This window comes from Myotis brandtii, unplaced genomic scaffold (genome assembly GCF_000412655.1).
Source record: "Myotis brandtii unplaced genomic scaffold, ASM41265v1 scaffold1026, whole genome shotgun sequence".
NCBI classification, from domain to species: domain Eukaryota; kingdom Metazoa; phylum Chordata; class Mammalia; order Chiroptera; family Vespertilionidae; genus Myotis; species Myotis brandtii.
In genome coordinates this window covers 327,845-342,863 of record NW_005353435.1, presented here as the reverse complement: position 1 = coordinate 342,863, position 15,019 = coordinate 327,845, and the positions used below count along the sequence as shown (strand labels likewise).

General features: G+C 54.4%; 1 long non-coding RNA gene across 1 annotated transcript; it reads right to left on the bottom strand.

Moving 5' to 3' along the window:
• Window positions 1-786: 786 nt before the first annotated feature.
• On the bottom strand, window positions 787-9,098 carry LOC106725266. The gene is made up of 3 exons (XR_001361132.1): window positions 8,945-9,098; window positions 3,799-3,877; window positions 787-1,407 (listed from the first exon to the last, which is right to left on the bottom strand). It is a non-coding gene; the product is annotated as an uncharacterized LOC106725266 (long non-coding RNA).
• Window positions 9,099-15,019: the final 5,921 nt, after the last annotated feature.

Sequence of the window (15,019 nt, the reverse complement as noted above, 5' to 3'; positions counted from 1 at the left end):
CTTCAGTCCGCAGGCCGACGCTCTATCCACTGAGCCAAACTGGCCAGGGCTGTACTTTTTGACCATATTTACCCTTTCATCTACCCCCCTCTTCCTGTCTCTGGCAGCCACCAATCTATTCTCTGTATCTATGAGCTCAGAATTTTTGTTTGCTTTGTAGACTCCACATATGAGTGAGATCCTGTGATATTTGCCTTTCTGTCTGACTTATTTCACTTAGCATAAGGCCCTCAAAGGCCATCCGTCCATGTTATCGCAAATGCCCTCGAACGGTTAAGGCAGACTGGGTCGCCTTCTCAGTTTACCTGGGACATACCCTGCAGTGGGAGTCGTGTGTCCCCGGAAACGCTCATTCCTGGGCGAACCAGGACTGTTATCCTAAGTGAAATAGGAAATAAGGTCACCTGACAATTAGATCAGAGAGGGGGTGCTGGGGGTTTGGGAGTGACAGGGTGGAAATAGTTACCCTGGCCCTGCCGGTGTGGCTCAGTGGTTGAGCATCGACCTATGAACCAGGAGGTCACGGTTCAATTCCCGGTCAGGGCACATGCCCGGGTTGCGGACTCGATCCCCAGTGTGGGGTGTGCAGGAGGCAGCTGATCCATGATTCTCTCTCATCATTGCTGTTTCTTTCTCTCTCTCCCTCTCCCTTCCTCTCTGAGAATAAAAATATATTTAAAAAATCGTTTTCCTGGCCGAGGCCCTGGGACGCACAATGGGCTGAGCCACACAAGCCACCTGTCTCCCTCTCCCTTCCTCTCTGAGATCAATAAAAATAGTAAAAAAATCGTTTTCCTGGCCACGGCCCTGGGACGCACCACGGGCTGAGCCACACAAGCCACCCAATTCCAGGCTCGCAGGAAAGAAGGCAGAGAGGTGACTTTTCATCACCGTTTCTGCAGAAAACAATCAGTGATGATAGAAAATCTTTAGCCACAAAGGCTCAGGGAAGACAGAGGAATCCGACTCGTGTCCCCAAAGAAATAAAACAGCCTTTGCCGATAGGCAGCGGAAAGAGAAACATTCACACGGTTGCCCACACCACGCACCCTATCTCCGCCGCTCATCACAGGTCTCCGGTCGGTGAGCTTTTTGGAAAGAGGTTGACGAGATAAGATCGTTTGGGGGGAAAAACCTTACAAGGAGAATTACTGGCCATCCGTTAGTTTCTCTGCTGGCCTCGCTGCGACTGTAAACTGCTTCCTTGCTAAGTGCCCTTCGGACAAAGGAGCCCGGATTCTGTCCTCACGGTGCCTGGCTCCCGCTCCGACGATAAGTCATGTCAAGATAAGGAAATCCTGTCTCTTTCAAGTTGAAAAGCTGTGATTAAACATGTCATTCGGGGGCTACATGAAAAGGTTTTCCAATAATCGGTTACCCCAAATAAGCCGTATTAGCGCCGGATATCTGCAGGGAGACAAACAGATGTTGGAGACAAGGGAGAAACAAGGCTGGAAATATCGCAAACATTTAAGTGCTTAAAAAAAATGTGCATTTGACTTGGGAGTGAGGGAGGGAGAGATATATGTTTATTTTAATTTTTTTAGTGATAGCCTGATATTGCTTTGATAGGGCAGACTCTTTCCACATAACAGACATGAGCACTGTGAAATTATTGGCAAGTCTTCGAGGGAAACTATGAGATAGATCTGTGCTAATCAGGGCGTGTGACTCGCACAGAAACAGCATCTTGAAATCCTCAAAGCCTCAGCTTAGAAGGCACAGGTAAGCTGTGTCCTGTCCGGGGAGGTGTGAAGGAGAAAGGAGAAGGGAGCCCATTTGGAGTCACAATGATTATTGGTAATTTTTTTTTGTTAATCCTTGCCCAAGGATATTTTCCCATTGATTTTTAGGGAGAGTGGAGGAGAGAGGGAAAGACAGAAACACCGATGTGAGAGAAACACTTTGATTGGTTGCCTCCTGCACACACCTTGACCAGGGCCCAGGCCGGGAGGAGCCTGCAACCAAGGTACGTGCCCTTGACTGGAATCGAACCCGGGACCCTTTGGTCCACAGGCCGACGCTCTATCCACTGAGCCAAACTGGCCAGGGTGGGAACTCAGCCCATTTAGAGTCACGATTATTTTGTTGCACGTTCCCCCTGTCCTTCCTGCTGCTCTTCTCGGTGGGATATGGGGGTCTCCCTGGTGTGATGCCCTCTCCGCGGCTCCAGCTCGGGCCCTGGCAGGGATGGGACTCGGGGTCCCTCCAGCCTCAGCCACGTGTGGGGTCTGCTGCCAGGTCACAGCCCTGGGTGGGCAGCTCTGTCCTGAGCCCGGCCTCCGGACCCCACCACGATGGAGGCCCGTCCTGCCCCGCGGGGCTGGCCTGGCTCTCCACCTGGTCCCCTGTTGGGATGAGGGACTCCCTGTGCCCATGGCGAGGGGCGGGCCTCTTCCTGCCGCTGTGGCTGAGGGAGACGGCTGGCTCTTGTCCACAGAGGTTTCCTCCTCCTGTTTCTGGGATGGCTGTGTGCTTCTAAGTGGGTTTTTAATCTCTTTCCTCTGTGTTGGGGGGAAAGGGAAGTGACAGCCTGGGCTCCATCCAGCATCTGGAAGCTGCTGTCTAGTTGGCTTTCTCAGAAGAGGCACGGAAGACCGACAGGCGGTCCTCCTCGTCTCCTTACACTCCCACCAAGCGCCCTGGCCGGTTTGCTCAGTGGATAGAGCGTCGGCCTGCGGACTGAAGGGTCCCGGGTTCCATTCCGGTCAAGGGCACAGGCCCGGGTTGTGGGCTCGATCTCCAGTGTGGGGCATGCAGGAGGCAGCCGATCAAGGATTCTCTCTCATCATGGATGTTTCTATCTCTCTCTCCCTCTCTTCTCCTCTCTGAAATCAATAAAAATATATATATTTCTTAAAAAGAGGGTTAAAGCAAAAGTTCTTTTCTTAAAAACATGAAATAAAACATGAAAATAAAACCACCTACCCAGCAAAGCTGGGTCATAACAGCAGTGGCATCGCCTAAATGGAAAAGGGTGCAGGGGGTCTGATGGACGCCTCCTGCGGAGCCCTGGGTGGCAGGCCGGGCCCAGAGGCTGGCGACCCGCCCTCCTCCCCCGTGTTTACCTGGTGGCTGCCCACGCCTGTCCCACGTCACAGCCACACGACCACTCACGCCCTGAGAGGCGTCCCCGGTGTCTGCCCAGCCCTGGCCGTGAGCTGTGTTGCTTCACTGGGTCGCGGAGCCAGCTCGTGGGGCGGTTGGAAAAACCATGCTGAGCTCCCTCCAAACCAACGCCCGCCATGCAAGTCTGTGCAGGGCCCCCTTCGGCCCTGCCGTGGGCGGGGGCGCCGAGAACCCGGCGGAGACGATGCGTGACGCGTCTCCTCAAACGGGAAACGTCTGTCAGAGGCATCGTCCGAGGGCAGGGTCGTTGGATGCCATTTACGGTTCACAGGAGGGAGGTCTCCCCTGACAGCCACCTGCCCCAGGCCCTTTGCACTGGCTCTGTGCACCGGAGAGCTGGCTCCATCCCCCAGAGCAGTGGTCAGCAAACTGCGGCCCCTTGAGTGTGGCTCTTCCACAAAATACCACGTGCAGGCGCGCACGTACAGTGTGATTGAAACTTCGTGGCCACACTCAAGGGGCCAAAGAGCCGCATGTGGCTCGCGAGCCGCAGCTTGCTGACCACTGCCCCAGAGAGAAGGGAGGCAAGCCGTGAACCCCCAAGCTGGCCTGTGGCGGTCAGGGCTGTCACTGGGTCTCTCTGGACAGTCTGTGGCAGGGACACGCATGCCCAGTGCCAGGCGGTGCCCACCTGTGCCATCACACACAACAGGAAAGCAGGTGGCCTACCGTGTCGCCTGTGATCCTCGAGATACGTTCTCGGCCTGCCGTTTGCACACTCCCCGTGGCTCGGGTGCGGGCGCCAGAGCTGAAATAAACAGGCTCCGTGAGCAGAGGGACCAGCCTGGGGAGGAAGGAGGGGGAGGTAGGAAGGAGGAACCCCGAAAACACAAGGCATGCCAAGCCACAGGGAAGGCGTGCTCTCATTAGTGTCTGATTTCGGCTGAGGGTGAGGCCCACGCAGCGTCTCTCCGACACGCGGATGCAGGGCCCTTCAAAGGCCCCGGCTTGGGATCGCTCCAGCTCAGCACCCACAGTTCGATTCCGGGTCAGGGCACGTGTCCAGGTTTGGGGCTCGATTCCCAGTGTGGGGCTGTGCAGGAGGCAGCTGATCCATGGTTCTCTCTCATCATTGATATTTCTCTCTCTCCCTTCCTCTCTGAAATCAATAAAAATATTTTTAAAAATATATATCTTTATTGATTTCAGAGAGGAAAGGAGAGAGAGAAATATCAATGATGAGAGAGAACCATGGATCAACTGCCTCCTGCAGGCCTCCCTCTGAAGATTGAGCCCCAGCAACTCAGGCATGTGCCCTTGACCAGAATCGAACCCAGGACCCTTCAGTCCGCCAGCCAATGCTCTATTCACTGAGCCAAACCGGCCAGGGCAATAAAAATATATTTTGAAAAAACCATACACACACCAGACTTGGAGGAAAAAGAAAGATACAATATTTTAAAAAAAAAAACGATGAGAAATGAAGGTTCCTTTTCTTTGCTCAGGAATGAGTTAAAAGCAGACCGTTGGAGTCACGTTTAGTGGCTAAGAAACGAAAGAAGCAAAGGGCGTGGGAGATGGGGAAGGAAAATGAAAATTAAGGGAGAGCAGTAAGGCTGACAAAGGGTTGGCTGAAAAAAAAAAAAAAAAAAAAGCCTGGATGGAGGGGAATTTGGGGCAGGAAGCACGGAAATGAGCATGTCTCCAGCAACCCAGCCCTGGGAAATGCTACTGGGCAGCAAACAAATGAGATTATTGTGTTTTTATTTTGCCACAATATGCAAATGACTCCATTTAGCCGCTAACAGGTTGTTATCGAATTCTGAGAAATCCCTCCGTAAAATGTAATATTTTTGTGACAGAATTATCAGCGGTGCCAGATTGCTTTTCTATTTTGGTTGAGCTTTTATCGGAGCCTCGTCTCTGTCACCGACGCCCAGGTTCCCGGTGACGGCTTTCCTGTAATTTTTGTGTAAGTGAGAAATAACAACGTGCTTAGAGATGTGAGAAATGTGTTAACCTCCCCATTATTTTTCGGTGGCCCAAGAGAATTGGAGGGTGGGCCGTGGTGGGGGATGTCATTATTTCTCGTGATGAATTCTTATTTGTGCTAATATCCCAGAAAGCCCACATATCTATTATGAACCACATCTGTTTGTGTGGCTCCTGTCTCAGTAGCCCCTGCCTCGAACCCTTCGCTTTGAGAAGCGTTTGGCATAACCGACAAAGACTTTGAAGGCCCATGGACAAAGGATTGTGAAGTCACACTGTCTACGACATATTGCTCCTCCTCGCTGGTCTCATTCCAGCCATCGTTAATAAAGGAACCCGAAATCTCGGTTGCCTACCATCTCTACCACGACTCGGTCAAAATGGAATTATGTTTCCTGATTTCCATATATTTCTCTTAAAAAAAAATTTTTTTTTTTATTGATTTCAGAGACAAAGGGAGAGGGAGGGAGGGAGAGAAACATCAATGATGAGAGAGAATCATGGATCGGCTGCCTCCTGCACGCCCCCCACTGGGGATGGAGCCCGAAACCCCGGGCATGTGCCCCGACTGGGAATCGAACCATGACCTCCTGGTTCATAGGTGGATGCTTAACCATTGAACCCACACCAAAGAGCCCACACCAGCTGGGCTCTTTCTTCCATGTTAAAGGTCAATGTTATCTCCCTGAATGGCACTGGTTTCATAACAGACAAAAGTCAAGCTCGATGAACACAGGGATTTTACGAAGCCGGGGCAGAACCGGGCTCGCCTTTGCTGGGACAGGAGCCCAATGGGATGCAGGTCCCAGTTCAATTCAAACGAAAGAGCAACAACTACTACCTTTTTGGTGTCAGTATACGGGGCAGGGTTGGGGGCACACGGACGCTGAAATGACCCATCGTCGATCTGAAACTCGAGGTTCGCCTGGCAACCTGCTTGTTCCTGTTTTTGCTCAGTCGGGCAGCTGGCCTGGACCCCGGGGCAGGGAGCACAGGGGAGACGCCCTGCCGGGCCCACCCACAGCCGCGAGGGTGGCCCTTGCGCGTTACTCCGCCCAGCGGTGCTCCCCCTCATCGACTGAGCAATGGGACAGGGTGGGCAGGTGGCCGCGGGCGCAGACACGTCCAGGATTTGTTTTCAAAACAAACCAGTCATGAAGGAGGCGGCGTGAGGCCGGACACACCCGTATTGGAGGAAGGATAGGAGGCAAATGAGTCCACGTGATCCTAAGGTCCTGATTAATCCCAGGTGCCTCTCGGCTAAGGAGCCCCTGAGGCCTCCAAGACCAGCACCACCTCCCTCGTCGGGGGGAGCAGCGGGGGCTTTCCAAGGAATCCTCCTCACCAGGCAAACCCTGAACTTACTGAACTGGTGCCCAGGGGACAGGCCTTGTCTCTGTCTGTCTGCAGGGAGAGGAGCTCATTTAAAAAAATATATATATATTTTTAGTTTCATTTTAAGAAATTAAAAAAACAAGAGCACTACAAAATAATCCCCTTCAAAATTGCTATATATGTCTGTGTGTTTGTGTGTGTATTATTGATTTCAGAGAGAAAGGGAGAGGGAGAGGTAGAAATATCAATGAATCATCAATCGGCTGCCTCCTGCTCACCCCCTACTGGGGATGGAGCTGCAACCCAGGCATGTGCCCTTGACCTGAATCGAACCCAGGACCCTTCAGTCCGCAGGCCCACGCTCTATCCACTGAGCCAACCCGGCTAGGGCTCAAGGGGTTTCTTAGGGGATGAAATGGTTCTTGTGTGGTTGGCAATAGCCTCATAACTTGACAACACAAAGGACGAACCTTAATGAATTCAAATTTAAAAAGGAATGTTGGGAGATTAAAAATGGTGGTGGGGTAAGTGGGAGCTGCACAGGGGCTCAAGGGGTTTCTTAGGGGATGAAATGGTTCTTGCGCGGTTGGCAATAGCCTCACAACTTGACAACACAAAGGACGAACCTTAACGAATTCAAATTTAAAAAGGAAATGTCGGGAGAGAGATTAAAAATGGCGGTGGGGTAAGGGGAAGCTGCACAAACACGCTCTCAGGACCAAACTGGAGTGACAATTAAACACACACTCACAGAACCCCCGCCCTGAACAACCCACGGAGGACTCGCCGGAGAGAACCCGGTCCCCGAGGATGGACAGTGGCCGTCACTACGGAGAGAGACCTCTCCTTTTCAGAGGAGAAACCAACCCTTTCTTTAACGGATGCGCATTGAGAGAGTAAATAAGGTGCTGAGGGCAGGGGCCAGATTCAGTGATTTCCAGGGATTCATTTCCTAATAGAAAGCCAAGACTCAGCCCGGCCGGCCGGCGTAACTCAGACCTATGAACCAGGAGGTCACGGTTCGATTCCCGATCAGGGCACATGCCCGGGTTGCAGGCTCCATCCCCAGTGGAGGGCGTGCAGGAGGCAGCCGATCCATGATTCTCTCTCATCATGGATGTTTCTCTCTCTCTCTCCCTCTCCCTTCCTCTCTGAAATCAATAAAAAAAAAAAAATTTAAAAAGCTAAGACTAATCGCTCAACTTGTTCTTGAAAAGACTTGGGTATGAGGGAGGGGTGCGGTGCTGTACATTCACTGCTTATAAACACTTTCTTCTCAAAGAATTTTGTCTCTCACTGTCTCCTCTAGGCCGCCCCCACCCCCACCCGCCCCTACTAGCTTCAGATGAGTCATAGAGCTCGGCTCCGGGCTGCCTACCTGCACCCTGAGCCCTCTGTCCAGCCTCCCCTCCCCAGCGCACACTGTGGAGGGGCAGCTGATCTCGGGGTTCCGGACAGACACCAGGAAAGTGCCCCTCCCCCCATCCCATCCAACAGAATGACACCTGAGGTTTGGGGCGGGTTGGAAACACTACAAAAAACCCAGGAATTCCGATGGTTCCCCGCTTTGCTATTCTTTCTGAAACCCCTCCCACTCAGATCGGGGGCCAAACGCCATTTCTGTAGCCCGTAGCCCGGCGCGGGGATGATGAATGGTTCGGTGCCAGGACACGAGACAAGGAGGACAATGCGGGCGCACACAGCCTGCGGTGATTTATGGGGCTCCTCTCTCTGGGCCTTTTCTCTCCTCCCAACACCGTTTCCACTTCTCACTTGTCTCCAATCACCGTTCCCACCCTGAGCGCTTGGTTCCACTCCTACCTTTCCAAAGTTTGTTTTATAAGAAACAACTTTCCCTCGCCCCAGCCGGCGTGGCTCAGGGGTTGAGCGTCGACCCGTGAACCAGGAGGTCACAGTTTGATTCCCTGTCGGGGCACATGCCCGGGCTGCGGGCTCGATCCCCAGGGTGGGGCGTGCAGGAGGCAGCCGATCCATGATTCTCTCAAAGAGCTGTCTCACTGGCAATTGGGCTCAGCCATGGAGCCACGGAGCCACGCCGGGCGGGGCAGAAGCACCTGGATGCAGGGAAGGGGCCGTCTCATCAGGGAAACCTGGGTCCTCCCGGCTCAGCGGGGACGCGCCCAGGGGCAGGCAGGGCGAAGGCCAAGAGTGGGGCCACCTGGGCGAGTGCCAGGAACAGCCAGAAGTCACCATCCCCCCCCACCCCCCAGAGCCACGCAGACCACACCTCCATCTCCCCAGGAAGGAGGCAGGCTGGCCACGGAGACAGCTCCGGGAGCGGGGAGCCACCTGGCACCCCACACGCTCTGATCCGTGTTAAAGGGGCAGCGCTGGTCCCCTGCCTCCCGGGCCATCACCACGGCCGTCCCCCATCTGTCTGCACCTTAGAAACGGCGATGAATCAAGCCCAAAAGATGAATGCCGTGGGCCTGGGTATTTATAGACGCGCCTTCCATGGAGACCCAGCAGGGGGTCAATCTGCCAGAACCCGTATTTAATAACTCCCAGGAACACCCCACCGACTCACCTGGCAGGCCCGGAAAAGGGGTCGCTTGTCAAAGGAACCCCACGCCTCGCAGACCATCGTCACCGCCCTAGACATCAGCCATCCATTTCCCTTTTGTGGATAAACACGGTGCGTGGAATAGGAGCCATGCCCTGGCCGGTGTGGCTCAGTGGATAGAGCGTCGGCCTGTGAACCAAAGGGTCCCGGGTTCGATTCTGGTCAAGGGCACGTACCTCGGCGGCAGGCTCCTCCCCGGCCCGGGCCCTGAAGCGCGTGCAGGAGGCAACCCATCGATGTGTTTCTCTCACATCCATATTTCTCTCTGTCTTTCCCTCTGTCTCCCACTTTCCCTAAAAATCAATGGAAAAAACCCTCGGGTGAGGATTTAAAAAAAAAAAAAAGGAAAATGAGCCGCGACATCGCGAGGAGCCACACGCCTGCTGGTAATGACAGGGCTCCGTTCCTCTATTTGTCATCGGCCCGGATCTGTCTACCTCGGTAGCTGGCACCGCTCCTGGGCTCTTAACAAGAGCGCTTGTAGGGCAGAGGGAGGAGGCAGAGGGAGGCGTAAAGGAAGCCGCCGAAAGACAAGTCCCTCCTGGCCCGCTGGGAGGACACGGCGCCCGGCCCCGGGGGAAGGTACCAGCTCTCTGACGCGCCTTGTCCCCGAGTAACCGGACTGAGATTTCCTGGGCCCTTTCCGCTTCCGGACCTTCGAGCCCAGCGACTGGTGGATCCGACTGAAGGGATGGGGAGGCGTTATTCCACCTCGTTGAGCGCAGCTGTCTGGCGTTGGCCGGCCATTTTCTCCAACAACGAGCAGCTGGTTCCCAATGAGAAAATTCCAGAAGCTGGCTAGTGGCTTTCTGGGAGCAGGTGCACTATGTTTTTTTAAAATATATTTTTTGTTGATTTCAGAGAGAAAGGAAGAGGGAGAGGGAGATAGAAACATCACTGATGAGAGAGAATCATGGATCGGCTGCCTCCTGCCCGCCCCACACTGGGGATCGAGCCCGCAACCCGGGCATGTGCCCTGACCGGGAATTGAACCGTGACCTCCTGGTTCCTAGGTCGATGCTCAACCACTGAGCCACACCAGCTGGGCCTGAGTCTCTATTTTTATCTCTAAAATGAGAGAACTTGAGTAGATGACTGGTTTTAATTTTTTTTTTTTAGACACAGAACTCTTTCATTAATAAAACGTTTGCCCCAAAATGATATTAGTTTCGAATGAGACCCAAACTGAAGCCCCCAAAGCAAATTAGCACGATAATCCAACCAATTCCTAGTGGCTGTCTGGGATGGAACAGAGAGACGAATTCTGTGGCGCGAGAGACGTCTGTGATGAATTAGCGATGTCTGCCGGGGCGCAGAGGGCAGGCGGGCCTCCCGGCGAGTGCCATCCTGTCTGGAAGGTAAATATGATGAAGAGGGGGGGACCTTGCAGGCTCCCCCAGGCAGAGATGCCTGGCCCGGGGTGGCTCTCTTTAGCAAGCCCTCCTGCTGTAAGATTTTGGAGGTAAGCCCTAACCGGTTTGGCTCAGTGGATAGAGCGTCGGCCTGCGGACTGAAGGGCCCAGGTTCGATTCCGGTCAAGGGCATGTACCTTGGTTGCAGGCACATCCCCAGTAGGGAGTGTGCAGGAGGCAGCTGGTCGATGATGTTTCTCTCTCATCGATGTTTCTAACTCTCTATCCCTCTCCCTTCCTCTCTGTAAAAAATCAATAAAACATATTAAAAAAAAAAAGATTTTGGAGTTCCTCCCAGCCGTGCTCAGCCACTGGGATGCTCAATCTTGTAGGCGGAACAATAACAACCCTATGCAATAGTTAAGGCTCCGAAAAGAATTCTATGATGACTTACACAAAAATGGTCCCCACCGAACTCCCAGCAGATAGAACGAGACGAACAACTTTGCACTGAAACATCAACAGCCACTGCGATGTCATTTTTGCCCGAAGCCTCGCTCTAACTCAGATGAGAAATAAATTGGCTTCCAGGAAACCGGTGGGTGCCCGATGGCCGCATTTGGCGGTGGAGCGTCTGGTCTCTCTCACAGGCACCTGCTTCGTGTAATTGACCGTCTCGGGGGAGGCGCTGAGAGCCGCTTTCTGAGGGATGAATGCGTAACGTCCCCCTGCAGAGCCCCGGGAGCAAAACAAGACGCAGCTGGGCGAGGCGCTGAGCACCTTTGGCTGTGCACAGGGATTTGCCAAACTCGGCGATCGATCAGAGGCCGCGGGAACCCATCACTGTGCTCACGAGGTGCCTCGGGACCAACGAGGACGGGGGCTCTCCTGTGAAGAAGTTCCCTCCTTTAAGGTCCTGGGGAGACAGCTGCCGGGATGCTCACCAAGCCTCCAGCGCGAGGCTCTTAGAACTCGGTCCCAGTTCCTCGCCTCGCGTATAAAACGTTTGCTTAAGTAAACCTGCCAAGCCCGGCTGGTGTGGCTCAGTGGTTGAGCATCGACCTATGAACCAGGAGGTCACGGTTTGATTCCCGGTCAGGGCACATGCCCAGGTTGTGGGCTCCATTCCCAGTGTGGGGTGTGCAGGAGGCAGCCGATCCATGATTCTCTCTCATCATGGATGTTTCTCTCTCTCTCTCCCTCTCCCTTTCTCTCTGAAACTAATAAAGATATATCTTTTTAAAAAAGAAATAAAAAGACAGCCCTAACCGGTTTGGCTCAGTGGATAGAGCATTGGCCTGCGGACTGAAGGGTCCTGGGTTCGATTCCGGTCAAGGGCATGTACCTTGGTTGTGGGCACATCCCCAGTAGGAGGTGTGCAGGAGGCAGCTGATCGATGTTTCTCTCTCATCGATGTTTCTAACTCTCTATCCCTCTCCCTTCCTCTCTGTAAAAAATCAATAAAATATATTTAAAAAAAAAAAGAAATAAAAAGACAAAATCCCTATATTTCTCTACCCCCCCCTCCCGCTCCCCCCCACTTTGAACGGAAGCATTGTTATCTCCGTTCACAACAAAACGCTTATTGGACAGCTGGTATGTGCGGGCGCTCCGGGCACAGTGATGGACAGGAGCCACATCCTCAAGCCGGAGGGAGGTCTCCTCCTACTAAGGGTCCAGCATCTGCGATCAAACCCGGACAGATTCCCAAGGCCCTGCCAGTGCCCGGGAGGCGGTCTCCACGCCCCGAGAAGGGCTCAGAGCGGGTTCCCAGGCAGGATGCTGCAGACAGGAGCTCAGCTGGCAGCGCCCGTGGCTGGCTCGGCTGTTTGCAGAGTTGCCTTGGAAAGCTGTCTGGGCGGCTGGTTCTGCCCAGAGCTGCCTGGTGGAGAAATGCCCTGCCCGTGCCTGAGCAGCGTCCTCCTGCCCAGGGCACAGGCAGCCTGCAGAGAGGAGGGAGGGAGGGAGGGAGGGAGGGAGGGGCCCGCCCGGAGCTCAGGCCTCACCCAGGGCCTGCTGCTCCCTGAACCTGAGTCAAGTATGACGTCTAAGGCCTGGGAGCTGTAACGTCCCAGCGGCTCAAGGCAAAAAGATTCCTTCTTGTGCCCGGCCAGTGTGGCTCAGTGGTTGAGCATTGACTTATGAACCAGGAGGTCACTGGCTCAGTGACCTGAGAACCGGGAGGTCACGGTTCGATTCCCGGTCAGGGCACAGGCCCGGGTTGCAGGCTCCATCCCCAGTGTGGGGCATGCAGGAGGCAGCCGATCCATGATTCTCTCTCATCATTGATGTTTCTCTCTCTCCCTCTCCCTTCCTCTCTGAAATCAATAAAAATAAAAAAGATTCCTTCTTGCTCTAGGCCCAGGCCCAGCCCTTGAGCGACAGGGGGCGGGGCAGCTCGCCCGGGAGGCGATCCCCCATTCCCAGGGCCTCCAGGCCGGACCTGGTTGCGGGGTATGGGGTGTGGGTGGGGTGACAGTATTTGCATAGTTGCTCTTTTAGATGTTTCCCACCACTCCCCGCTTTACCCAGGGAGCTGGTTTACAGAACAAATAGCAACGGGTCTGGCCCGTGAGGTGGGGCAGGCGATGGAGGAGGAGGTCTGGGCTGGGATCCTAACTCACAGGATTACCCTGGAGGCTCCGTCGGCCTGTTGTCAGGCTGTTTGATGGAGCCCGAGACCCTGTTGCTAAGTGGTCGGCCACGCGGAGCTTCACCCCCTCCTCCCGCCTCTGCCTCCACGCAGGGGGGTTAGCGGGGAGGGGGCCGTTCTCATGACCCTGAGCCCTGGGAGTTGGCCCCCCAGCTGGGGGTGAGCACCAGGCGGGGCGGTAGCGGGAAGTGGGAGTTGGGGAGCTCCATCCCTGCTCCCGTTTTGTTTCCTGGGCTGGGGTTTCCTTCCTGATGATCTGCTCATTCCTCAGTGTCCCCAACTCTGGGGTTTGCCTCCCTGTCTCCTGGATCTCCTCTCCAGGGGCTCAGGGTTTGCCTCTTGGGGACACATCTCCTGGGCACTGGGCCCCGCTGTCTGCTGGGTGTTGCAGGCACCAGGCTGTGACCAATTCTTTTAAAAAAATATATATTTCTTTATCAGGGTTTGCCTCTTGGGGACACATCTCCTGGGCACTGAGCCCCGCTGTCCAGTGGGTGTTGCAGGCACCAGGCTGTGACCACCAATTCTTTTAAAAAAATATATATTTCTTTACTGATGTCAGAGAGGAGGGGAGAGGGAGACAGAGAGAGAAACATCCATGATGAGAATCATGGATCGGCTGCCTCCTGCACGCCCCACACTGGGGATGGAGCCTGCAACCCGGGCCTGTGCCCTGACCGGGAATCGAACCGTGACCTCCCGGTTCTCAGGTCACTGAGCCATGGGGCCGGGCCCTTTTCCCCTTTGGCAGCATTTTCTTGCCCCTGGTTCCCAGGCTCCTCCTTCCCCTGCTCCCTGGCGTCGGGTGTGTGAGCGCATCCAGCCTCGCGCTCCGACCCGCTGCCGCCTCGCAGAGCTGTGAACACGCAGGGCCTGGAGCAAACATTTCAGAGCCGATCTTCGTCTTCTCTGCATTAATTACCAAATTAATCATTCTTCAGAGGCCTCCGTCCCCCGCTGGTCCCCCCGCCGCTCGCCGCGGCCTCCTGAGCAGAGCTTCCTGGGATGACGTCGCTTCTCTCCGAATCGGCCGCCATCCATCACCGCCTGGCTGCCCTTTAGCATCCAGAGGGCACTTCGGTGTGTTCGCTACTTCCCTGCACTGGGTTCCACAAGTCTCTGTGTTTGGGGAGATGAAGCTGTCTGGTGTCTCGGTGCTAACTTATCTCAAGTCCCCACAAACGGACTCACTCAGTCCCCATCCCTGCCCTTTTCTTTTTAAAAATTTGATTTCAGAGAGGAAGGGAGAGAAATAGAAACTCAATGCTGACAGAGAATCATGGATCGGCTGCCTCCTGCACGCCCCACACTGGGGATGGAGCCTGCAACCCGGGCATGTGCCCTGACCGGGAATCGAACTGTGACCTCCGGGTTCATAGGTCGACGCTCAATCATTGAGCCACCCTGGCTGGGCTGCGTCCTCTAATTCTCGACACGGTTTCTGCTCTCAGAACGGGGAGAACCCTGCACCGTATCATGGTCCCCTTCCCACCGTGGCCTGTGCTCTGTCTCCTTTCTGTCTTACGTTCGATTCGACGTTATGGTTTACCCCTTCCTGGTGCTTTTTCAAATCCCTACAATTTTATTACTTGTGTTTTCTTGTAAGAACACCACACTCTTTACTGATATAAGATTCTAATTAAAACACACACACACAAGGTAAATACTTACCTGGAGCCTCAGTTTACCAAGCTGCAAAATGGGGATCCCACACTGTCCGTGAGGACACCTTTAGGGTTACATGAGGTGGACGGAAGTGCAGGGAGCAGTGTCTGGCGCGGGGCAGCTGTTAGTAGGAACCCGTCACTGAGCGGCATTCACCGGAGACCCCACGTGCCCGAAAGACACTCACAGCCACTCACGCTGTGGACCTCCCATCTGCATTCACCCGACAACACCGCTGCTTGTGTGGACTCTTTCAAACGTTTATTAAAAAAGCAAAATGGACGTTCATCTCGAAAGGAACCGTTAAAAACCAGAAAGCAATACGAAGGTCGTCTCTAGCAGCATCCGGTGGTCAGCCTGCGGCCTGGT